This window comes from Antechinus flavipes, chromosome 3 (assembly GCF_016432865.1).
Source record: "Antechinus flavipes isolate AdamAnt ecotype Samford, QLD, Australia chromosome 3, AdamAnt_v2, whole genome shotgun sequence".
Classification (NCBI taxonomy): domain Eukaryota; kingdom Metazoa; phylum Chordata; class Mammalia; order Dasyuromorphia; family Dasyuridae; genus Antechinus; species Antechinus flavipes.
The window spans coordinates 517,686,360-517,711,892 of record NC_067400.1 but is presented as its reverse complement, the minus strand read 5'-3'; positions in this window follow the sequence as shown (position 1 = coordinate 517,711,892).

The following is a 25,533-nucleotide window of genomic DNA, read 5'->3' as shown; positions in this document are numbered from 1 at the left end:
AGAACTAGAAGGAGGAGGTGGAAGTAGCAAAGAGGCAGATGCAGGCTCAGTTTAAGGAAAAACTTCCTGTGAATGACCCTCATTTACAGATGACTCACTCCACAATGTGCTGTTGGCTATGCTGGGCCGAGAACCGGGTCTCTGATATCCTGGAGAAGGGTTCTTTCTGCCTTGCCACATTTCATGTTTCAGTGAGGAGAAATCTAGCCTGGTCCAGAAAGCCGCTCTCACCAATAGCCTGTCAAGAGACGCTGAAGGATGATGAAGGGAGAGATGGATGCGAAAAAGAGAGACACCCCTTCCCTTGACCTCAAGCAGCCCTGCCTCCTTCAAACCCAAATATCCACATAGGCCCCAAGGTGTCAGAAATAGCAAACAGCTGCTAGGACCAGGGGCTCCCGGGACCCAGAAGGAACAGGGGAAGCTGGCCAAGGGGAACTTGGAGAGAGGGCTCTTAGTAACACTCTTTCCTCCATCCCTTTCCAAAGAAAGTATTCGTCACAAATCATCCCATAAACGCTTTCCAGGCCCTCAGGAAAGTGTGTGCAGCCCTCACTGGGGCTGTTAGGAGTCTCCTCAGGAGTAAATTGAGACCAGGCAGCTACTGCCAATGCCGGAGCAACTTTCCCCACTCCCACTAGCTGCCCTCTTCTCCTCTATCTCTTTCTCCTACCTCTCCTCCTTCTTTTCTTTCTCCTCCCTTCCCTATTTTCACTCTCCCCTTCCTTCTCTCTTTCTCCTTCTCCCCTTTCTTTTCCCCTTTCTCCTTCTCTTCTCTTTCCTTCTACTTTTCTTGCTGTCATAGCCCATCCACACACTCTTTCCCCGGCCAATGCCGATAAATGAGGAGGGACACTGATCCCCTCACTGCCATCCTCAGCTGTCCTCCTGGGGTTACCGATTAGTGCCATTTCTCTCGACTTCCTCATATGGCACTTAATAAACATCTATTGACTGAATAACTCACATTTTGTATTTTCCTCATAAAGATGTCACAAAATAGGTATTTTAAGTATAATTACTAATGGAGAAATGAAGCTTCAAGGATGGCAGTAGTCAACACACTAGGCTGTCTCTCAGCGCTTAGAACATGGGATGTCAGAGCTGGAAGAGTCCTTGGGAACAGAGAATGTCAGAGCTAGAAGGGACCTTAGAAGGCGGAATATTAGAGTTGTGAGGATCCTTAACAAATAAAATGTTAGAGCTGGGAAGGATCTTAGAACACAGAATGTCAGACAGAAAAAACCTTAAAACTTGGAACGCTGAAGCTGGAAGGAAGCTTACAGACTGTCAAGTCCAAGTCTCTTCCATGTTCTCTTCTCCTCCCCCAAAACATTAGAATAATGAACCTTGTAATACAGTCTAGCAGAAAACACGTACAATTAGAAGAGGATGTCTGAATATTATGTTTAGGGTTCTGCCTTTGAATTACTGTGTTATTTTAGACCAACCTTTGCAAGCCTTGGAATGTCCCCATTAATACCCATTCAGAGAAAAAAGGCTGTTTCAGGGGCTACTCACAGACAAAGAGGGACAAATGTTACCTTCTCATTGGCTTGGTCACTTGAACCACTTGGTCGAAAGGTGGGTTTGGGGGAAATAGCTGATGTTATTGAGCTGACTCTCAAGAGGGAAGTAGGTGACTATAGTGAATTTCCTGAGTCTCCTCCCAAATTATGTCCCTTGTATTTTTGTTTGTTTGTTTCCTCTGGATGGAATAAAGGTTCTGGTTCTAATTAATTATTAATTAATCTAATTAACCATTTTTTGTGCCCAGAATGAGTTATTCAGTCAATAGATGTTTATTAAGTGCCATTATGTGTCAGGGACTGTGCTAAGCATAGAGAATGCAAAACAAAAACAAAACAACAACAACAACAATAACAACAAAACACCTAAAAGACAGTCCCTGCCCCCAAGGAGGTCATAATCTAAGGAAGGAGATGACAAAAAACCAGATTCATACAAACAAACAGTATAAAGGACAAAAAGGAATAATTAGCAGGAGGAAGGACTAGGAAGGGATGTCAGGACCACACTCTTCCACACAGTCAGAATCAGAGGGTTGCGGATGAAGCCATATTTTAGGAAGGACGTTGGCGTACTAAAGCGTACCCTGAGGGTCACAAAGGGACCAAAGACCGAGCCATACAAAGACCCATCCTAGTGATGGAGCTGGGAGAAGAGAAGCCACTCTGGCGGTCCTCAAGCATTTGAAGGGCTGAGGGGAGACAGTTTACCGGCTTTAAAAGGAAGAACTAAAAGCATTGCAGAGGTAGCTGTGTGATGGGTAAGTCACTTCCCTTTTTGTGAACTTTGGTAGTAGTAGTGACAGGAAGAAGAGAAAGAAGAGGAGTAGTGGGGGTAGAAGCAGTGATGATAGTGGTGGTGGTAGAACTAGTAGTGGTAGTAGTAGTACTAGTAGTGGTAGTAACAGTAGTGGTAGTGGTGTAGTACTAGTAGTAGTAATAGCAGTAGTAGTAATGGTGGTAGTGATAGTAGTAATCGTAATAGTAGTAGTAGTGGTGGTAGTAGTACTAGTACTACTAGTAGTAGTGGCAGCAGCACTAGTAGTGGTAGTAATAGCAATGGTGGTGGTGGTAGTAGTAGTAGTAGTGGCAGTAGTAGTGGTAGTGGTAGTAGTACTAGTAGTAGTAGTGGTGGTGGTAGTAGTAGTAGTAATGGTAATACTACTAATAGTAGTAGTAGTGATGGTAGTAGTACTAGTAGTAGTAGTGTTGGTAGTAGTAGTAGTAGTGTTGGTAATAGTAGTAGTAGTACTGGTAGTAGTAGTGGCGGCAGTACTAGTAGTGGTAGTAGTAGCAGTGGTGGTGGCAGTAATAGTAGTAGCAGTGGTAGTAGTACTACTAGTAGTAGTGGTAGTAGTAGTAGTAGTACTAGTAGTAGTAGTGGTGGTGGTAGTAGTAGTACTACTACTAGTAGTAGTGGTGGTGGTAGTAGTAGTAGTAGTGGTCATGGTAGTAGTAGTAGTAGTAGTAGCAATGGTAGTAGCACTACTACTAGTAGTAGTGGTGGTAGTGGTACTTATAGTAGTAGTAGTATTAGTAGTAGGCAGATGGCAGTGAAGAGAGCCTGCATCTGGAATTTGGAAGACTTGAGTTCAAATTTAACCTCAGACACTTATTAGCTGTGTGACCCTAAGCAAATCACTTCATCTCTGAGTCAGTTTCCTTAACTGTAAAATGGGAATTACAATAGCATTTACCTCAATAGGGTTGGTGTGAGGATCAAATGAGATAATATTTCTAAAATTACTTGCATGGTTCTTGGCATCTAGTAGGTGCATATTCCCTTCCTCTCCAACAATATCAGCATCCCCCATAGCTATAGCCCCTCTATTTTAAAAAAGGGCTTTCATTCTCCAATTGATAAATGATCAAAGGATATGAACAGACAATTCTCAGATAAAGAAATTGAAACTATTTCTAGCCATATGAAAAGATGCTCCAAGTCATTATTAATCAGAGAAATGCAAATTAAGGCAACTCTGAGATACCACTACACACCTGTCAGGCTGGCTAGAGTGACAGGGAAAGATAATGGGGAATGTTGGAGGGGATGTGGGAAAACAGGGACACTGATACATTGTTGGTGGAATTGTGAACACATCCAGCCATTCTGGAGAGTAATTTGACATTGTGCCCAAAGGGCTGTAAAACTGTGCATACCTGGGACAGCTAGGTGATGCAGTGGATAGAGCACCAGCTCTGTAGTTAGGAGGACCTGAGTTCAAATCTGGTCTCAGACATTTAATTCTTCCTGGCTGTATGACCCTGGGCAAGTCACTTAACCCGAATGGCCTCAGCAAAAAACAAAACAAACAAAAAACTGTGCATACCCTTTGATCCAGCAGTGTTTCTACTGGGCTTATACCCCAAAGAGATTCTAAAGAAGGGAAAGGGACCTGTATGTGCCAAAATGTTTGGAGCAGCCCTGTTTGTAGTGGCTAGAAGCTGGAAAATGAATGGATGCCCATCAGTTGGAGAAAGGCTGAATAAATTGTGGTATATGAATGTTATGGAATATTATTGTTCTGTAAGGAACGACCAGCAGGATGAATACAGAGAGGACTGGCGAGACTTACATGAACTGATGCTAAGGGAAATGAGCAGGGCCAGGAGATCATTATGCACGGCAACAGCAAGATGATATGATGATTAATTGTGATGGACAAGACTCTCTTCAACAATGAGATGAACCAAATCGGTCAATGTAGCATTCTCACTCTTTGTTGTTATTTGCTTGCATTTTGTTTTCTTTCTCATTTTTCCCTATTTAATCTGATTTTTCTTGTGCAGCAAGAGATTGTGGAAAGATGTTTAGAAGAATTGCACATATTTAACATATATTGTTATATATTACTTGCCAGCTAGGGGAGAGAGGGGAAGTGAGGGGGAAAATTTGGAACACAAGGTTTTGCATGGATGATGGTTGAAAGACATTTCTGCCTGTATTTTGAAAATAAAAAACTAATATTTTTAAAAAATAACCAAAAGGAATTTCCTGGAGATGACCCAATGGTAGAGACATTGTGGTATATTGGGAAAAGAGTGGGGTTTGGAGTTTGGAGACAGCTCCCGCTTGCTATCTGTATGGCCATAGGCGAGGACTATTCACTCTCTCTGAGCCTTGGTTTCTCCATTTATAAAATTAGGGAGTGGGAAAGTTGAACTCTCCCCCTCCAAATCTGTGACCCTCTGAGATAAATATTGGAAGGATCCTTGTTCCATAGATTAAAGTTGTGGAACACTGGAAAGGGGAATGTCAGAGTGCAGCTAGATGAGAAACAGCCCATAGAATAGGTGACTTGTTTTGGATCACCTAGCTAATAAATGCCAGAAAACAAACCCAAACCCTCTTTAGACTTTAATTAGTCAGGCAATCAGCATATTAAGCATTTATTATGCATCAGGCACTGTGCTAAGGGATAGGGGTTAAAAAAAAGGCAAAAAACATCCCCTGGTTTCATGGGGCTCACGGTTTATCTGGGAATATGAGAACAATTTATTTACTAAATGCAGAGTTAGCAGTGCTTGGATTAAGGAGGCCTGGGAAGGTCTTAATGCAGAAAGTGGGAGTCAGCAGAGACTAGCAGAGAGCCAGGGAAGCCAGTGGGCAGAGATGAGTGGGGAGAGCCTATCAGACAAGGGGGACGGCGGGGGGGGGGGGAATACCTGGGACGCAGCAGGGTCAGGGAATCCCCCAGCCTGCACAAGGGAGGAAGGCACAAGAAAGTGGAGAGGCTGAGGGGGCGCAGCTGTAGCGAGCTCTGAATGCCGAGCAGGGGTCTGGGTGTGAGAGCTGCTGGACTTTGCCCACTGGGGAGGTGGCCAGACTGGTCACTGGCAGGGCCGCTGCTGGCAGTGCCAGGAGGAGAAAAGGGGGTGCCTTTGGGAAACGCTGCCTTCGCCCCCGTGCCCGGCTGTGGGGGAGACGCAGGGATGGGAGGGGGTGCCGCCCTTGGCAGGCCGAGGAGCTCCCTGCTTCCTGTCTCCCCCCGAAGGGCACGGCAGGTTTGATGGAGGGCTGGAGGCCGAGGAGGCTTCCTCAGCTCCTGGCTCTGCTCCAGGGCCAGCTTCCAGCACAAGCAGTAATGCGGGGTGACAGCAGGATGGATGGTCTTCCAGCTCCACGTATTACCCCAACGCCAGGGTCGTAAATCCCCACCGCAGATGCCTGAGATTACAGACTTAGAGTAGGGTTAAAAGAGATTGAACAACCCCCCAACCCGAGACCCCGTTCTTCCCTGCCCCGTTCTGGGTTTCTAAGCTCGTCGGCACTTCCAGAGCACACCCCTCTCTCCCTGGAGAGGATGGAGGCACATCCCCTTATTATTAAATGCGGGGCTTGGAATGTGGGGCTCTGGTGCTTAACATTTATCCCCTTCCCCCTTTCCCTCTCTCCCTGGCCCTCCCCTCAGCCCCCTGAAATTCCCATCTATCCCAGGAATGTCCCCGGAGGGGCCCAAGTGAGAAAGGGCTGCTCCCCAGCCTGGACAAACGTGGAGGGGGAAGGGAGGAGAACGCAGGGAAGGGGTGGGTGAGTGATAGGGGCCTTCCCCTTCTGTGAGGAGTCAGGCAGAAGAGCAGGCCGGCCTGAGAGCTGGCCCGAAGGCCCGAGAGCTGACCTGAGGGCCGGAGCAGAAGCCTGGGAGACAGGAAACCTGCCTGGAGGTATCAGAGGGGGACAACTGCCTCAAAGCCCACAGCATCAGAGAGGAAAGGAGCCTTTAGGACACTAAGCTAGCAGGGGCTGAAATCTCCCTCTCTATCGTTCACACACTCCCCTAATGATTCTCTCTGAACTTGTGTTTCCTCTTTTTCCTTTTGAATAAGTCCCACACAGCAAACTCTTGTGCCGTGGGACAAGTGGAGACCAGAAGAGCAAAGGACATCTAGCTCTCACACCCAGAGCAGCACGGTGCAAACAGAACTGAATTCAGGGTGGGAGGACCTGGAATTTAGGCCAGTTTTGCTAGTCATTGTGTAAGGTGGGCAGATCACGTCATGTTCCCGGGCCTCAGTTTACCCATCTGTGAAGTGAGGAGGTTGGACGAGATGGCCTGTAAGGGAGGAGTGGGGGAGCAGGAGTTCCGGTTAGGATGGTTATTGTTGTTGGACAGACACCTTCCTTCTCGAGGAGGACCATGAGATCAGGGAGGGAGGCCATGGCAGGCGGGTGAGTTGGATTAAGGGAGGGAGGCTGGTGTATGTGCCAAAATGTTTGTGGCAGCCCTGTTTGTAGTGGCTAGAAGCTGGAAAATGAATGGATGCCCATCAATTGGAGAATGGTTGAGTAAATTGTGATATATGAATGTTATGGAATATTATTGTTCTGGAAGAAATGACCAGCAGGATGAATACAGAGAGGACTGGCGAGACTTACATGGACTGATGCTAAGTGAAATGAGCAGAACCAGGAGATCATTATATACCTCACCAACGATATTGTTTGAGGATGTATTCTGATAGAAGTGGATCTCTTCGATAAAAAGAGCTAATTCAGTTTCAATTGATCAAGGCTGGACAGAAGCAGCTACACCCAAAGAAAGAACACTGGGAAATGAACATAAACTGCTTGCATTTTTGTTTTTCTTCCCGGGTTATTTTTACCTTCTGAATCCAATTCTCCCTGTGCAACAAGAGAACTGTTCGGTTCTGCAAACATATATTGTATCTAGGATATACTGCAACATATTTAACATGTAAAGGACTGCTTGCCATCTGGGGAAAGGGGTGGAGGGAGGGAGGGGAAAAATCAGAACAGAAGTGAGTGCAAGGGATAATGCTGTAAAAAATTACCCTGGCATGGGTTCTGTCAATTAAAAGTTATTAAAAAAAAATAAAAAGAGGGAGGCTGGGCAAGGCCCCCTGCCTCACTTTGTCTTCCAGAGCCCTCTGGGCCCAGCGGCCAGATAGAGAGCAGGATGCCTGGAGATGGGCCTGGGTGCAGTGGGAGACCTCAGCCTTTTTAAGCTGAGGTCTTCAACAGGTCTCAGTTTGACTGAGGCTGCCCCCATTCAGTCAGTGATTAAAGCGAGGCAGCAATTAAGGCAAATAATCTCCTCTTTCATCTAGTCCAAAAGAATCTAAATAATAAATAAAATGAATCTGGGAGGGGAAGGCCCGCAGGGTTTCTGGCCCAAGCAGAAATGGCTGCTCTTCACATTTAATCTGAGTCGATTTGGACCCAACAGTGAGCAAGTGGGGCTGGGCCTGGGACCTGTTGGTGGCCAATGAGAGTCAGGTTGGTCTTGGTTTAAGGCCTGGTCCTTAAGAGAGAAATCTAGCCAGTAACCCCACGATGTCTTGGGAGGGTTCACCAAGAAGAAGAGTAAAATAAGCAGCCCTCTCTGAAATCAGGCAGAGCCTCCCTGGCAGAGGATGTTGCAGGGCAGACAGAGAGCCCGGAGCTCTGGGGAAGGGATCCTGGAGCTCCCATCGCTGTCCCCCATGGGGGAAGCCCAGGGACATGTGAGGCTGCCGGAGGGGGGAAGCCCTGCCGGGGAGAGAGAGTAGCCGAGCTGCCCCCTCCCCTCCGAGCCCGGCCCCAGCCGAAGGAGGAAGCGCCATTTTGGCCAATGACCTTCCTGGTGAAGCTGTTTCTGCCGGGCACAGCCCTAGGCTATCCTGGACGGCTCGCCCTGACTGGGGCTCTGCCAGGCCCGGAAAGGCCAGGAGAGCCCGGGCCTCTAGTGGAAGCTCAGCGGTCAAGGACATGTTGGGGACACGGGCTGCCTCCTTGGGAATCCTCCTCAGGCCATGCTGGGCCTGGGGCACGGCCAGCTCTCTGCAGCCCGGGCTGTCCTGTGGGGCACAGACCTGAGGCCGGGAGCCCAGGCCCAAGCTAGTAGCTATGTGACTCTGGGCAATCCAACGCAACAAACACATCTGCCGCACAAGCGCCTGCTGTGTTTCAGACACTGCTAAAGTTAAAGAGAAGTGAAGCCCGTCCCTCCCCTTATGGAGCTTACAGCGTCACGGGGAGCCCGTGTGCAAACACATATACACAAAGTGGGCCACACACAGGAGAACTAAGGAATAATTAACAGGGGGAAGGCACCAGAATTAAAAGGAGGTGGGGAAGCCTTCCTGCATTGGTAACGGGGCTTTAAACAACTCGTTTTCTCTTTCTAGCATGTGCGACGGACCTTCTCTTCCCAGAAATCTCCACATGCTGAAGCGTATTCAGCCCTGGCCTGCACAGGTACCCGTTGCTCCTGCAGTCTCTTCCTGCGACTGGAGGCTTTTAGAACCTCCATTTAAATAGAGTGCCCGGACCAGCCGCTCTCTCTACGATGCCCCCGAACTGGGCACCTTCATCTTTGCCCCTGCTCTCTCCCTGGTGCTGCTTCCAAGCTTCCTTTTGTGCAAAGTTGTTTTCTCCTGTTCCAGTGTAAGCATTGAGAGCAGGAGCAAGGGCTGCCTTTCCCTCTGCTAGCATTTGTATCCCTGCAGAAAGTGCCCGGGGCCGGCCACTTAGCAGATAGTTGCTTGGTGAATGAATACTTGTTAAACTCTCTAGGATTGTGTTTCCTTCTCTGTAAGATGCCAGGGTTGGACTACATCTACTTAAACCTCCTCAGGCACTTTTACCTGTCCAGAGCGCAAGGAGCCACCTTTTCTGGTTGGGGTGTGTGTGTATATGTGTGTGTAAGAGAGACAGAGACGGAAGAGACAAAGGCAGAGACAGAGAGAGAGACAGAGACAGAGAGAGACAGAGACAGAGACAGAGAAACAGAAAGAAAGACAAACAGATGGAGAGAGAAGGGGGGAAAGAAATGAAAGGAGAGAAAGAAAAGAGAGAGATGGGAGGAGAGAGAAACAGAAAGAGAGAGAAGAGAGGGGAGACAGACAGAGGTTTTGGCTCAGTTCTTAGTTCATTGGTTTAGAGAGAAGGGACTCAGAGATGACCAAGTCCAACCCCTTATTTCCCATGGAAGGAAACTGAGGTACTGAGAACTTTAGTGTATCTGAAGTGGGATTGAAATCCAAGTTCTCCCGCCTCGGAGACCAGCACCTTCTCTAGTCATGCATTTTGGAGCTTCTCTCTGCTCCAGTAGAAGGTCTTCAAGGACTGGACGGCCAGACTGCTCTCTGCAGCCCTGGAGCGCAATGCAGTCTGGCCGGCCTTCGAGAAGAGACGTTGGTGGCCAGGCTCCTGCGGCCACCAGGACCACTACACCTGTCACTTTCTGCGTTACAAACGCTTTGCACCACCTCGCTCACTCCCCACTGAGACCATGTGCAGAAGGCCCTGCCAGAGCTGAGGCAGCTGCGTAGCCTGGGACAGCTCCATCTCCTCCAGGCCTGGGAGAAGCGGCAGAGGAAGACCTCACGGGAGGAGTCCGCGAGCCTTCCCTCCTGCAGGTGCCTACGTTTCTGATGGGAAGAAGGGAGAGGAGGGGGAGGAAGATGGGTGAGAAGCAAGTCTGGCCTCGGGCAGCGCCCAGGTCGGTGGACAGAGCAGCGAAAGGCCGCTCAGGAGCCTCTGGAGCAACAGCACAAAGGGGCAGTCGGGGCTGCCAGAGAAATGGAAGAGAACCAGAAAAGCAAAGAGCAAGAATGGAGGGCTGGGCCAGTCAGGGAAGACCCCCTGGGGGGAGATGGAAACCTGACCTTGTCCTTGAAGGGCCGGCAAGACTTGGGGGGTCCAGAAAGGAGAGCCCGGTGGCAGTGGGCAGAATAGTGGGCCTACAGTCAGGAAAAGCCATCTTCCCCTCCCCGACGCTTACAGCTGGGTGACCCTGGGCTAATCTCCATTTATCTCAGTTTACCCATCTCTAAAGTGATCTGGAGAAGGACACAGCACACTGTCCAGCATCTCTGCCAAGAGACCCCCAAAGATGTCATGAAGAGTCAGACATGATTCAGACAACTGAACAACAAGAAGAAATTAAAAGATTTATCTACTTAACAAACATGGGGAGATAGAAAGAGGGGTCATAGAAGTCTGCAGTGCAGATACCGGATGAGTAAGGGTCTACAGGTGCCCTTTAAATAAATGAAGAGATCAGAAGGGAAAATTGGTTCAGAGAGCTAAAAAGATAGAGTCATTGCTAGATTCGAAGCCAAAAATTCTGGGTTCAAATTCTTGTTTCAATGCATCAATCAAGATACACATCATTGCATCCTTCCAAACCTCAGTTTTCCAGTCCGTAAGAAATCAATAAAAATCCTTTCTGTTACAGACCTGCCTGGGGGTTGTTGAGAGAGATAAGGCATGTAAAATGACTATAAATCTACAAGCGCCCTGCAGACGTGACCTTTCTGCTCGGAGGGAGGAAGACGAATGAATGCCCTCACAGAGTCCCCAGGGTCCCCATGTGCTCCCAACATGAGCAGGACTCCAGGAGTAATTGAGGACATTGCTTAGTGGCGTCCCCAATGTTCTCTGAGCCCCACACTCCCTGCCCGCTGGCAGTCTGGCAAAAGAGTGGGCTCATTAGACTGCGGGCAATGGCACCAGGCCTATCTTGGCTGCCAAAGTCTAGCCCAAGCTAGTTAGACGGGTTAGCGTCTGCCCCGAGTGATCAAGGGCGGTCTGCTTACATTGGGGGAGTCATGATTCATAGACCCACCAAACAGCTTGGAAAGACCCAACGCAGGCTGCGGAATGTTGGAGCGAGGACGTAGACTACAGATATTAAAATAAAGAAAACAGGGCATTAGAACTGGGATAAACCTTAAAACAAAAGGTTTCAGTGTTCGGTTGGATCTTAGAATGGAGACAGCCAGATTTAAGAGCAAACTTAAAAAGTCACCGTTGGAAGGACCTTAAACAATGAACATCAGAGCTAAAGGAACTCTCAAACAGAAAATGCCAGAGGTGGAAGGGATCTTACAGTTGGGAATGATCAAGGTAAAAGGGGTCTTGGAACTTGGAGTTTCAGATCTGGGAGGGATCTCAGAACCTAAAATTTCAGCACTAATATAGAAGATCAGAGCTGGGAGATACCTTACAACTTTAAAATACCATAGCTGGAAGGGACATAGAATGCTTTTTAGGATATAGTTTTTTATGGGATAGTTAGATGGCTCAGTGGAGAGAGAGCATTAGTCCTGCAGTCAGGAGGACCTGAGTTCAAATCTAACCTCAGACACTTAACACTATAGCTGTGTGACCCTGGGCAAGTCACTTAACCCCAATTGCCTCTTAAAAAAAAAAGAATTTATTTTTATTTTATTAAATTTTCTCAATTAGGTATAACAATTTCAACATTCTTTTTTTTTTCTTTTTTTTTTTTTTTTAGAATTTTAGGTTTCAAATTTTCTCCTTTCCTTTGACTCTTCTGCCCTCCTTGAGAAGGCAAACAATTTGATAACGATTCTACACATTGTCACGCAAAACATATTTCCATATTAGCCATGTTGCGAAAGAAAATACAGGAAAAATATAAAACAAGAAAAATGAAGTAAAAAAAGTATGCTTCAATCTATATTCAGAGTTGATCAGTTCTTTCTTTAGGAGTGGATAGCGGTTTTTTGTCATGGATCCTTTGGAATTGTCTTAAATCATTGCAGTGATTGGAGTAATTAAGTATTTCACAGCTGGTTATCCTTACAATTTTGCTGTTATGTACTACATTCTCCTGGTTCTGATCCCTTTTCATCAGTTCATATAAGTCTTTCCAGGTTTTTCTGGAGCTATCCTCCTCATCATTTCTTATAACACAGTAGCATTCCATCACAATCTGATGCCAAAGCTTGTTCAGCCATGTCCCAATAGCTGGAGCATTCCTTCTATTTCCAGTTCTTTGTCTCCACAACAAGATTCTCTATAAATATTTTTGTACAAATATGAGGGACCTACAATATTAAGGCTGAAAGGGACCTCAGCACAAAGAATGTTAGAGCTGAAAAAGACCTTGGAACCTAACATTTCAGTGCTAGAAGGAGCATTAGGAAAGAATGTTAGAACAAAAACCAGAACATTAGCATTAGACGATACCTTAAAACTTGGATTGAAGCTGCTTGCTGTTGGCCTTGGGATTTCCAGTGAAAAGAGGGGAGAGAGATTTTCTTTCCCTTTTCTCTAAACCCAGAACTTCTAGTGACTGCACACAAATATTCCTTGGAAAAATCTGAACTGGGACTACGGTCGTCCTATCTTTTTTTGGTTTTCTTTGCCTGAGCTCAGATCATTGAAAGACAATCCGGAGAAATGAGTGTTTCCAGCCCTATTGGTTATCTTTGGAGTTCAAAAGGTGGGAAGTTGTTCAGTGTTCATCAGGAAGTGATCTACAAAACAAATTTTTTCTCTTTGAACCCCGACTTTGAATGTGTCCCGACATGTTCCCCTTCTCTTGGACTTTCTAGCACTTGAGGACAAACCTCAGTTTCTATTGCCACACTCTATGACTATATGCTCTGGTTTTCCCTGCTTGCTACATTGAGTTGTAATAAAACTCTCGTTTGTATTATCTTCCTGAATACCAATTTCCTAGAAACTCTCAAACCGGGCATTTTTTCCAAGCCATGAGACCAAAGAAGCAATCCACCATGACTTTGGACACTCATTTAAGGCTGTTATCTGGATGGGCAAATATATTGGCGGCCTCGCGCATCTACTTTTGGTTCATTGACCTGTGATGGCCGATTGTCCTCCAGAGAGCTTTCCTCATGCTGTAGATTTGGAAGCCCGGGCTCAGAGAGCACACTGTCGCACCTGAAAGGACTGAGAAAGCCCCAGCTAGGCCTTGGTCTGCCGGGAAATCTGGATTTATGATTCACTCAGGTGGTAGAGACTTGAGATCAGTGGAAATGCCAATTAAGCAGTGCTGTAAACCTGCCTTTTTCTCCTGGGGAGGATAATAAGTGATGGTTAGTGTTTCACGCTTTAAACACTTGTTCATGTTTGCCAATAAATTTTTTGTTTTAAGCTTCTAAAAAATCTGATATCTACTTTGTACACTGCTGTTCATTTCTTTCACTTGTGTCTGACTCTGGGACCCCATTTGGGATTTCCTTGGCAGAGACACTGGAGTGGTTGGCCATTTCCTTTTCCGGCTCATTTTACAGATGAGGAAACTGAGGCAGACAGGGTGAAGTGATTTGCCCAGGGTCTCTCAGGTCTTCCAGCTCTGTGACATCTATCGATGTTGGACATCTTTAATATTTTTGAGTGGAGACCCTAGATCTGAGCCATATTCATTTTTTTTAATTAAAGAGAGTTTCCCTGGAACTCTGGAGTGGGATCTCTAAGCTAGAAAGTTTGAAGGGGAGAACACCTAACTTCTCAACTAGAGATTTAGGACTAGAATAAGTTCTTATCCCCTTGAGCCTAGAACCGGGGGCACTAGCAGGAGGTGATGCCCTCTGAGCCACCGGAGACAATAAGATCTGGGTAGACAAATAAACCTAGAGGGAGGAAATCTGCCTTCCTGTAAACCTCCTCCCCTAGATGGCAGGATGACCAATACATGTTAAATATATTAAAGTATAAATTAAACACAATATAAGTATACATGTCCAAACCGTTATTTTGCTGTACAAAAAGAATCAGACTCTGAAATAGTGTACAATTAGCCTGTGGAGGAAATCCAAAATGCAGGCGGACAAAAATAGAGGGATTGGGAATTCTATGTAGTAGTTCATAGTCAACTCCCAGAGTTCTTTCCCTGGTGTAGCTGGTTCAGTTCATTACTGCTCCATTAGAACTGATTTGGTTCATCTCATTGCTGAGGATGGCCAGGTTCATCATAATTGCTCATCATACAGTATTGTTGTTGAAGTATATAATGATCTCCTGAATATAATAATATCTTAATTAAATCTAAATCAAAAAAATTTTTTAAATAGAATAAAAGGAGAAATTTCTCATTGGAAAAATAACTGACCTTGAAAATAAATCCAGGAGAGATAAGAATTATCAGACTACTTGAAAGTCATGATCAAAAGAAAGAAAGAAAGAAAGAAAGAAAGAAAGAAAGAAAGAAAGAAAGAAAGAAAGAAAGAAAGAAAGAAAGAAAGAAAGAAAGAAATTATCAAAGAAAACTGCCCTGATAGAATAGAACCAGAGGGGAAAATAGAAATTGAAAGAATCTACTGATTACTGTCTGAAAGAGATTCCAAAATGAAAACTTCCAGGAGTATCATAGCCAAATTCTAGAGTTCACAGATCAAGGAGAAAGTACTTCAAGCAGCCAAAAAGAAACAATTCAAATATCATAGAGTTACAATCAGTATTACACAGGATTTAACAACTTCCACATTAAAGAACTGGAGGGCTTGGAATACAATATATTGGAAGGCAAAAGATTTAGGATTACAACCAAGAATCATCTCCCTAGCAAAACTAAATATAATCTTTCAGGGAAAGAATGAAAATTTAATGAAATAGAGGACTTTTAAGCATTCCTAATTAAAACACCAGGACTGAATAAAAAATTAAACATCCTAGTACAGACTGTAGGAAAGCATAAAAAAGGTAAAAAGAGGGAAAAAAGAAAGAAAGAGGAAATTTTTAGGAAAGAAGGGGGGGCTGATAAGAGAGAGGATAGATTGATAAAGATGGTGATCATAAGTAAAACACTTGCAGGGAGTAATAGAGAGAGGGGGATGAACAGGTGAAAAATAGCATGGAGGGAAATTCGTAGTTAGCATAACCATGGGAATGGGATTAGTTTAACCATTAAACAAAAACAGATAGCAAAATGGATTAAAACCAGAATCCTACAATATGTTGGTTACAAGAAACACACTTGAAAATTGCACATATTAAACTTACTTGCTGTCTTGGGGGGAGATGAGGGAAAGATCATGAAAAATTTGGAACACAAACTCTTAGAAAATCAAACATTGAAAATTATCTTTACATTTGGAAAAATAAAATACTATTGAAATTAAAAAAAAAAAGAAACACACGAAGCAGAGAAATATACATATGGTAAAAGTAAGGAACTAGAGCAGAATTTATTATGCTGAAGCAATTATTGGCTGAAGCAAAGAAAGCAGGAGTAGCAATCATGAACTCAAACAAAGCATAAACAAAAATAGATCTCATGAAAAGAGGTAAGGAAATTGTATCTTGTTGAAAGATACCATAGACAATATCAGTCTGAGACATATATGCACCAAATGGTGAGCATCTAAATTTTTCAAGAAGTTGAATTAGTTATAGGAGGAAATAAATAATAAAACTATGCTAGTGGGAGACCTCAACTTTTCCCTCTCAGTACTAGATAAATCTAACCAAAAAATAAACAAGAAAGAAATTAAGGAAGTGAATAAAATTCTGTAAAAGTTAGATATGATAGCTCTTTGGAGAAAATTGAATGGGAATAGAAAGGCATATGCCTTTTTCTTAGGCAGCATATGCTACTTACACAAAAACTGACCATATATTAGTATGTAAAAACCTCACAACCAAATGTAGAAATGCAAAAATAGTAAATAAAATCTTTACAGATTACAATGCAATAAAAATTACATTCAATAATGGGCAATGGAATAAAAGATTAAAAATAAGCTGAAATTAAATAATCTAACCCCCCCAAAAAATAAATGAGTTAAAGAAAAAATAGAAACAATTGACAATTTCTTTAAAGAAAATGACAATGAAATAAATGAAAAAATTGATGAGATGCAGCCAATGTGGTAGCTGAGTAAAAAATTGTACCTTTAATTGATTATATCAGTAAAATCAATGAATTGGGCATGAAACTAAAAAAGTTAGGGGAAAAAAATCAAATTAAAAATCTCTAATTAAATACTAAATTGAAAATCAAAGGAGAAAGTAATAAAATTGAAAGTAACAAAACCATTGAACTAATAAGTAAAACTAGAAGTTGATTTTGTGGAAAAAAACAATAAAATAGATAAGCCATTGGTTAATTTAAAAAAAAAAAGAAGAAAACCAAATTACTACTATCAAAAATGAAAGAGGTGAATTTACCAACAATGAAGAGGAAATTAAGACAATTATTAGGAGCTGTTTTGCTCAATTATTTGTCAATAAATTTGACAATCTAAATAAATAATTAGAATAGGCAATAAGGAAACAAAAGGATGACTCTTTGCAAATAATGTCATCTCTAGAAAATCCTAGAGAATCAACTTAAAAAACTATTTGAAATTATTAACAACTTTAGCAAAGTTCTGGGATACAAAATAAACTCATATTAATCTTCAGTATTTATATATATATTACCAACAAAGTGCATCAGCAAAAGATAGAGAAATTCCACTTTAAATAACTGTAGAGAATATAAAATATTTTGGAATCTACTTGCCATGAAATTACCCAGAAATTATATGATACAGGTATAAAATAAATTTTCTTTTTCTTTTTTTTTTCTTTTCTTTTTCTTTTTCTTTTTTTTTTTCTTTTTTTTTTCTTTTTTTTTTTTTTTTTTAACAAATAAAGCTATGTCTAACCAATTGGAAAAATATTAAATGCTCATGAGTAGGCTGAGCCAAGACAATGAAAATTACAATTCTACCTAAATGAATATATTTATTTAGTACTATACCCAAACTATCAAAAATTATTTTATACAGCTAGAAAAAATAATAACAAAATTCACCTGGAAGACCAAAATCTCAAAGAAATGAAAGGAATCAATTTTTAAAATGTGAAAGAAGGTGTGTTTAACCTTATTAGATTTCAAATTTTATTATAAAGTGGGAAGAAGGAGAAGAAGGAGGAAGAAGAGAAGAAAGAAAAGAAGGAAAAGGAGGAGGAGGAGGTGAAGAAGACGAAGAAGAACAAGAACAAGAACAAGAAGAACAACAAGAAGAACAAGAACAAGACAAGAACGAGAAGAACAAGAAGAATGATAAGTCCAAAGATCTAAGCTTTTGGAACAAAACTCATTATTTGACAAAAAGTAATGGGAAAACTGGAAAACAGTATTTCAGAAAGTAGATACAAAGCAATATCTTACACCAGACATCAAAACAAGGTCAAAATGGGTACACAATTTACACATAAAGGATGATGCCATAAACAAATTAAAAGAGCATAGGAAGTTTATCTACACATTTATGCATAAGGGAAGAATTTGGGACCTATAAATTGGGGAAGAAATTAGGACTACAGAGCTCATTACCAAATGTAAAATAGATAATTTTGATTACATAAAATTGAAAAAATTTTGCCCAAACAAAACCAATACAACCAAAATTATAAGAAAAACAAAAAAAATGAGGGGAGATTTTTGCCACAAATATCTCTGATAAAGGCCTCATTTCTCAGAAATATGGAGAACTGAATCAAATTTATATAAAAAATACCACTCATTTCTCAAATGAGAAGCAGTCAAAGGTTATGAACAGACTAAGAAATCAAAGCTATCTGTAGTCATACAAAAAATGTTCTAAATCATCATTGATTAGAAAAATGCAAATTAAAGTAACTGAGGTATTACTTCACTGGTTGCTCTGGCAAAAAAAGGAAAATATTGGATGTTGCAGAGAATGTGGGAAAACTAGCCCACTAAAGCACTGTTGGTGGAGTTTTGAACTGATTCAACCAATGTGGAGAGCAATTTGGAATTATGCCCAAAAGCTGTCAAATTGTACATATCTTTTGATCCATCAATATTAGGTCTATATCCCAAAAATGTCCAAAAAAGGGAAAATATTTATAGCAGTTCTTTTTTGTGGTGGCTACGAACTGGAAATCAAAAGGATGCCCATCAGTTGGGGAATGCCTAAAATATAATGCAATATTATTATGCTGTGAGAAATGACAAACAGGATAATTTCAGAAAAATCTGGAAAGACTTAAAGACTTAGTGAGTTGAACAAAACCAGAACATTGTACTTAGTAACAGCAATATTGTTCAATGAAGAAGTGTGAATTAACTTAGTTATTCTCAGTAATGACCCAAGACAATCCCAAAGGACTAATGATGAAGCATAATATCTGCTTCCTGAGAAAAAACTGATATTGACTTAATACAGACTGAAGCATGCTATCTTTTGCTTTCTTTCATTTTTTCTTTTATTCAAATCTTCTTATACAGAATGACTAATATGGAAATATTATATGTAATTTTGCACATGTATATATTTGATCACCTGCCATCTCAGGAAGGAGAGAGAGGGAGGGGGAAACATAGAATTTGGAACTCAAAAGTTTATTTTTCTTAAAGATCCAGAAAAAGAAATCGGGTAGGGGTAGTCAGATAGGTAGGTGAAAAAACCAGAAGAGAGCTGTGTCATGAAAACAGGAAAGAAAGAGTAATGGTTAACAGTTTCAAAGGTTGCAAAGAAGTCAAGAAAAATGAGGATTGAGGATTTAAATTTGGCAATTAAGAGATCATTTGTAACTTTGGAGAAAACAATTTTGATTGAATGATGAGGTTGGAAGCCAGATTGTAGAAGCTTTAGAAGATAGTAGCAGGAGAGTTTGAAAAAGAGTCACAGGAAACAGATTTTGGCTCAGCATAAGGAAGTTTCCTTTCAATGTATGTCACCACATTCTCTGCAATTTATATAGTTTTAGAAATGTCTAGAGTCAAGGTGTCAGAGCACCTGAGGGCTATACAGTCAATAACACTGAAACCATACTAAAACATAATTGGGAAATGTTTCCAGATATATTATATATATATTATATGTTGCATAGAATATATAATAATATATTGTATATTTACATTAAATATATTATAAACAACAGCACAATAAGAACATGGTAATTTGTGTTTTTTAAAGTCAATATGGCAGGAAACTGTTTCTTTTTCAGGGTGACTACTGCTGTGGAGGAGAGCCCTCCTATCACCTCAGTTAGCCACCTCAGTGCCTTCCTCTACTTCTCACTTTTCATCTTCTTCACCTATCCAATCCATTGCCAGATTTTCTTTCTTTTTTTTTTTTTTAATCATCACATTTCTGGCATACATTTTCTCTCTCTATTCAAACAACTACTACCCTAAATCAAGCCCTCACCTCTCTCTTGTTTTAATACAATCTTCTGATTGGTTTTCCTGCTTCAGTTTTCCTTCCACTTCAGTCCATGTTCCATTCGACTACCAACGATAATTTTCCAAAGCTTAGGTCTGACCCCCCCCCCCCACTCCGTTCAGTGAACTCCAGCAATTCCCTATTATCCCCTGCATCAAATAGAACAAACTCCTCCGTTTGGCGGTTAAAGTTCTTCACAGCCTTTGCCTTCCCTGTGCCTCCATCTTCCTTACCCTTGGCCCCTGGCTCTCCGCTCCATCTCCCACCCCCGAGCCTTTGCACTGGCTGTTCTCCCCACCTGCAGCGCTCTTCCTCCTCACCCCTGCTTCTTAGTCTCCCTGGCTTCCTCTGGCTCAAAGCCCGTCTTCTCCAGGGGACCTGCCGAAAATCAGTTAGGAGCTGAGCCCTTGCGGCCTAGGGCCCGAGAAAAGGACCGAGTGCTCAGATTCACAGAGGAAGGACTCCGGTCCGGACTGGCTTTCTACCATGTCGTTCTCAGTCCTGTATTGCTCTCTGTGGCCCCATCTGGGATTTTCTTAGCAAAAATACTGTTTGTCATTTCCTTCTCCAGCATATTTTACAGATGAGGAAACTGAGGCAGACAAGATTAAGTGACTTGCCCAGAGTCACACAGCCAGGAAATGTTAAGTGTCTGAGTCAGATTTGAACTCAGGTCCTCCTGACTTCAGGGCTGGTGCTACACCCACTGCAGGGGATTCTTGTTTAGCCATCAGTTGGGCAATCTAGATTCTGACATCCCTTTTAGCAGGAATATTCTGCGATTCAATCATCCACCCACCTCATCATCTATTTGCTGGCCCTTTCAATCAATCCCCCATCCCCCCATCCGTTTATTCTTCCTGGCAAGAGTAAGTATAGATCACCTTTGTGTATTCTCTGAATCTGAGGGGCTATGTGGAACAAGCATGAAACCCTATCCCTGCCTGCAAACGGGTTGGTCTTGCTGGGGGTCATAATATAAGGGGTATGAATAAGTGAGGGGCTGGAACTCGGGCTCCCTGACTGCGAGTGGGGGCTACTGAGCCACAAATCCCCAAGACCCCTTAACGTCCCATCCACCATGTTCTCCCCTCCCCATTCTCCAGGCGGGGCCTGCACCTGGCCCTGCTCCAGCCGTGTCTCATCGCCCTCAGAGCCTGACCTGCCCAGCGGCCTCCCTCACCGAGGCTCCTCGGCCTCCAAACGAACAGCCCCCACCCGACGGGGACGAGCTCAGAACTCACAGGCTCTGCTCCATTATTTCCATCTTCCTTGGGGGGAGGTGTTTGGAGCCAGGCTTACATCAGGCATTTCCTTATTAAGAGAAATCGGAGCAACGCCCAGAGATAATCATTCTTTGGACCTGAAGGAAGTCCGGGTCCCACGGGGGAGAAATGATCTATGGTCTTTTAACCTACGCATTCTTCAGGGATAGTGCAGACTCTGGAAGCGCCTCGGACCGGCCACCTCCTCTCCCCCTACCCCTACTAGTCAGCTCCAGGCTGGGCTGGGTACGGGGCTCTGCTCAGAGGGGAGAGCAAAGGCCTGAGCCCCCGGGGGCTGCCTCCCCCTGACAGCGAGGGCCCTCTGCTCCTCTAACGTGCCGTACCTGGGATCTGCTCTTCCCTCCTCCTGTCCCTCCCCCTGCCCAGACCACCTCCTAGTCCAGCCTGTCTGTCCGTCTGGAACTACCTGCCTACCCACCATGCCCTCACTGCTGCCTCTCCCGGCTTTTCTCGTTTTTGTCCTCTGCTTCCCTGCCTCCTTCTCTTCCTTTTCTCTTTCCATCTCTCCCAACTCGTTATTTATTTCTGTACTCCCATCTATTTCTCTTGTCCCTGGCCTTTTCACTCTGCCTTATCTTTGGCCCTTCCTCATCTATCTTTCTGTTTTACTCTGTGCTCTCTCTCTCTCTCTCTCTCTCTCTCTCTCTCTCTCTCTCTCTCTCTCTCTCTCTGTCTGTCTCTGTCTCTGTATTTCTCTCTCTCTCTTTCTCTTCTCCTCTCCCCTCTCTCTCTCTGTCTCCCCCTCCTTCTCTTTCTCTTCTGTTTCGTCTTCCTCTTTCTCTCCTCTCTCTCTCTGTCTCTCTCTGTCTCTTTCTTCTCTCTCTCTCTCTCTCTCTCTCTCTCTCTCTCTCTCTCTCTCTCTGTCTTTCTCTCGCTCTCTTCTTTCTCTCTCTCTCTCTCCTTTTCTCTCTCTCTGTCTCGCTCTCTTCTTTCTCTCCCTTCTTCCTCTCCTCCTCTCTCCCCCTTCTCTTCTTTCTTTCTCCCCCCTCACTTTTCGCCTGTACCATGTCTTCTCCAATCTGCCCACTTTCTGTCTTTCTGTCTCCCTGTCTCTGTCTGTCACTCTATCTCTGTCTGTCTCTCTTCCCTCCTTTTCTTTCTTTCCTCCCTTCCCCCCTGCCCACATATCTTCTCCAATCTGTCCAGTCTCTCTATCTCTGATTATCTCTGTCCATCTCTGTGTCTGTCTCTCTCTCCCTTCTTTTCCCTCTCTCTTTTTCTCCCTCTTTCTCTTCTTTCTTCCTTCCCTTCCCCCCTCCCCACATATCTTCTCCAATCTGTCCAAAGACTTGTATTTTGTTCATTTGTTTCTCACATTTCTAGGACCAGGGCTGCTCACAGCACATTTTGTACTGAAAAAGCAACCTTGGGACTTTTTTCCTCTGGGCTGAATACAGGTTTCCAATGACTGATGTGTTCTACTTTTCCTCCCCTCATGAGATAGGCAGATCAGCCTTGTAAAACACTTAAGGTGATCCCAAACAGTTGTACTTAACTCCCTCCCCCATCCCAGGCGAGGGCTGTTCTCCCCTCCCTCCATCCCCTCCTGGGCTAATGTTCCTTAAAAGACCAAGGATGACCAAACTGGAAAAGTGTATTTATTTTAACACCGATATTGAGCTGGGCTTTTCAATTCACAGACCACTTCTCCTCAAATAAGGGAGGGTCAAGATTTTTTTTTTTTTATTGTCGAGAATGTTTTTTATTATCAAGAATCTGTGTTAAGCATTGACTGGTGATATATGAAATAGTAATAACAATGACAATAACTGATAAGTATATATTGGGCTGGGAGTTTGGAGCTCCGGATTCTTTTCTGGGGCCTACCATTGGCTACCTATGTGCCCCGGAGGAATTTCCGCTCTGGGAGCCCAGGTACGTCATCTATGAAAGGCAAGGCTTGGGGTAGGTGATCTCAAAGTCCTTTTTAGCTGAAATATTCTGTGTTTTAACATTCTGTGTCCTAAGAACCCTTTCATATTTAGCAACACCGGCAGTCGAGGACGCTTTGAGGATTATCTAGTTCAATGTACCACACTTGGGAGTTTGTCCTCCTGGACAAACATCAGGGCCAGCCTTTGGACACAGACTAAGAAACATGAGGGGGCTTGAGGGAATATGGAGCAGAGTAGGAGAAATCCGAACTATGGGGAAGAGCAGTTGCTGCTCCCCTTATTCACTCTTACTGCTTTAAGAGTCAGGGGACTTGGATTCACATGTCATTTCTGCTACTTATTAGCTGTGTAAACATAGATCAAATGCCTGAATTCTAATCAGGTCTCGGACACTGGCTCTGTGGTCCTGGACAAGCCACTTCATCCGTCTGCCTCAGTTTCTTCATCTATAAAATGAACTGAAGAAGGAAATAGCAAACTACTCCACTCTCTTTGCCAAGAACACCCCAAAAGGGGTCAGTAGGACACAACTAAAATTATTAAACATTTATGAGAGAATCCCTCCCCCTTTCATGGACCTCACTAGATTGTACATTCCCAAGTCTACTTTCTCAGCCAAACTTCTTTTTTTAATTTTTAATAATAGCTTTTTATTTTTCAAAATACATGCAAAGATAGTTTTTAACATTCACCCTTGCAAAACCTTGTGTTCTGAATTTTTTTCTCTCCCTCCCCCAGACAGCAAGTAATCCAATATAGGTTAAACATGTGCAGTTCTTCTAAACATGTTTCCACATTTATCATTCAGCCAAACTTCTTTAAAAAGCTGTCTACACTTCTGATTCCATGGCTGGACTTAAACCATTTTGTTCAAGGCTACCAATGATCTCTTAATTTCCAAGGCTTAGCCCCCTTTCTCACTTCTCCCTTCACCTTTTGGCAGCCTTTGCCACTGCTGACTACTCCCTCCCCCTGGGTACTCTCTCCTCTTCAGCCATAGTGCGCCCCTTCTAGCTGTGAATGTGCCCCAAGACCCTGCCCTGTGCCTTCTCCTTGTCTCTCTCTGGATGAATGCATCCATTCCCACGGATTCCATTCAGATGCTTCTGTATGTAGCCACACTCTCGGAATGGAGTTCTGATCCGGTATCACCCATCACCTATTGGACATTTCTAATTGGATGTTTCATGAATATCTTAAACTTAACATGTGCAAAAGAAAACTCATCATCTTTCCCTCCAACTCCTCCCCTCTTCTTGACTTCACTCCTACTTGTTGAGAACCCCACCATTCTCTTTCTCATACGGATGACCTCAGTCTCTAACTGATCCACATCTACCCATTGATTCTAAAGGAGAAAGTGAGGCTGCTGACCTTGCACAGCCCATCTCTCTTAAATCTAAATCATCTCCCTGACATCATGGACATCTTGGTATTTAGCTTCTTTTTTGGATGCTTACAGGATTTTTTCTTTGATGTGGGAGCTCTGGATTTTAGTTATGGCATTCCTGGGATTCCTTTCAGGAGGTGATCAGGGGATTCTTCCTAGCTTCACTTTGTTTTCTGATTCTAAAAAAATATGGGCAGTTTTATTTTATGATTTCTTGAAATAGAGTATTTAGGCTTTTGTTTTTGCTATCATGTTTTTAGGGCATCGAATGATTTTAAAATTATTTCTCCTTGATCTCTTTTCCAGGTCAGTTGTTCTTAACATCAGATATGTTATAATTTTTTTCTATTTAATTTTTAAACACATTTTGTTATAATATTTCTTGAGGGCTCATGGAATCATTGATTTCTATTTATTCTTGTGTTCTGGAAGTCTGTTAGTTGGGTAAAGTTTACCACTTTCACTTTTAAACTATTCCCCTCCCAATTCTTTCCTCTTAATCTTTTATTTCATTTTTTTATCTCTTGCTTCATTTTATTTTGAGGTATTCATGTGATCCTGTAGAAAATACTTTTTTTATTTCATTTTAGCCAGTGCTTGAAGTTGTTTCAATTTCTCTCCTTTTAGGCTTGTTTTATCCTGCTCTACATCAATAATGATATATTTAAAAAAAAATACTGGTCAATGTTTTTGTTGATTTCTTCATCTCTCTAGCTTTATTTCCTGAATGGGGGCTTTGTGCCAAGAACAGATTCTGCCGCTACTGTATGAGTGGAGGGATGGTTGGTCTTACCCTGAGTTCAACCCCTCTTTATGGTTCAAAACAGTGAATTTTCATTCCTCCTTTATGGAGCCTCAGGAGACAGTGCTGGGGACCTTGGAATGTCCTGGTCTGAGCACAGCACAGCACCACCCTGGTCATTGCTGCATTCTCAATCTAATCCTTGAAAAACAGACACAGTCTTTCCCTCGGTCTGTATTCAAAGCCTTCTGAATTTGTCAGCATGGTCTTTGAGAAACCAGGGATTTCCCCACTCCATGATAGAAGGCAGTACCCAGCCTGACTCAGGATACCAGAATTTCCCTTTTTTTTTTTTTTTTTTAGTGAATCTTCCCTGCTCATGCTAGTCCCATCATTTTCGTTTATGCTTCCAAGAAGCACCAAGCACCTACTATATGTCAAGCACTGTGTTAGACACTGAGCACACAAAGCCAAGAAGCTTTCCCTCAAAGAACTTCCATACATTTTCTATCTTCCATTTTTTTTTGCATGGCTTATTTGGTAGCATGCTGTTTGAGTCATATTTATGTGGATCCTGACTATAATTTGATTTAATTTTTTCCTAAGTGTATTTCAATGTAATTGCTCTCCTTTGTAATCTTTTGTAGTTTATTTTATGCATTTAAAAATTCTGAGAAGGGATCCAAAGATTTTACCAGGTTGCCACAGGGGTCCCTAACGCAAAAGATTAAGAGCCACCACTTGGGCCACAATCTGAAGTATGTTTGCAATCATGCACTTACAAAGAGAT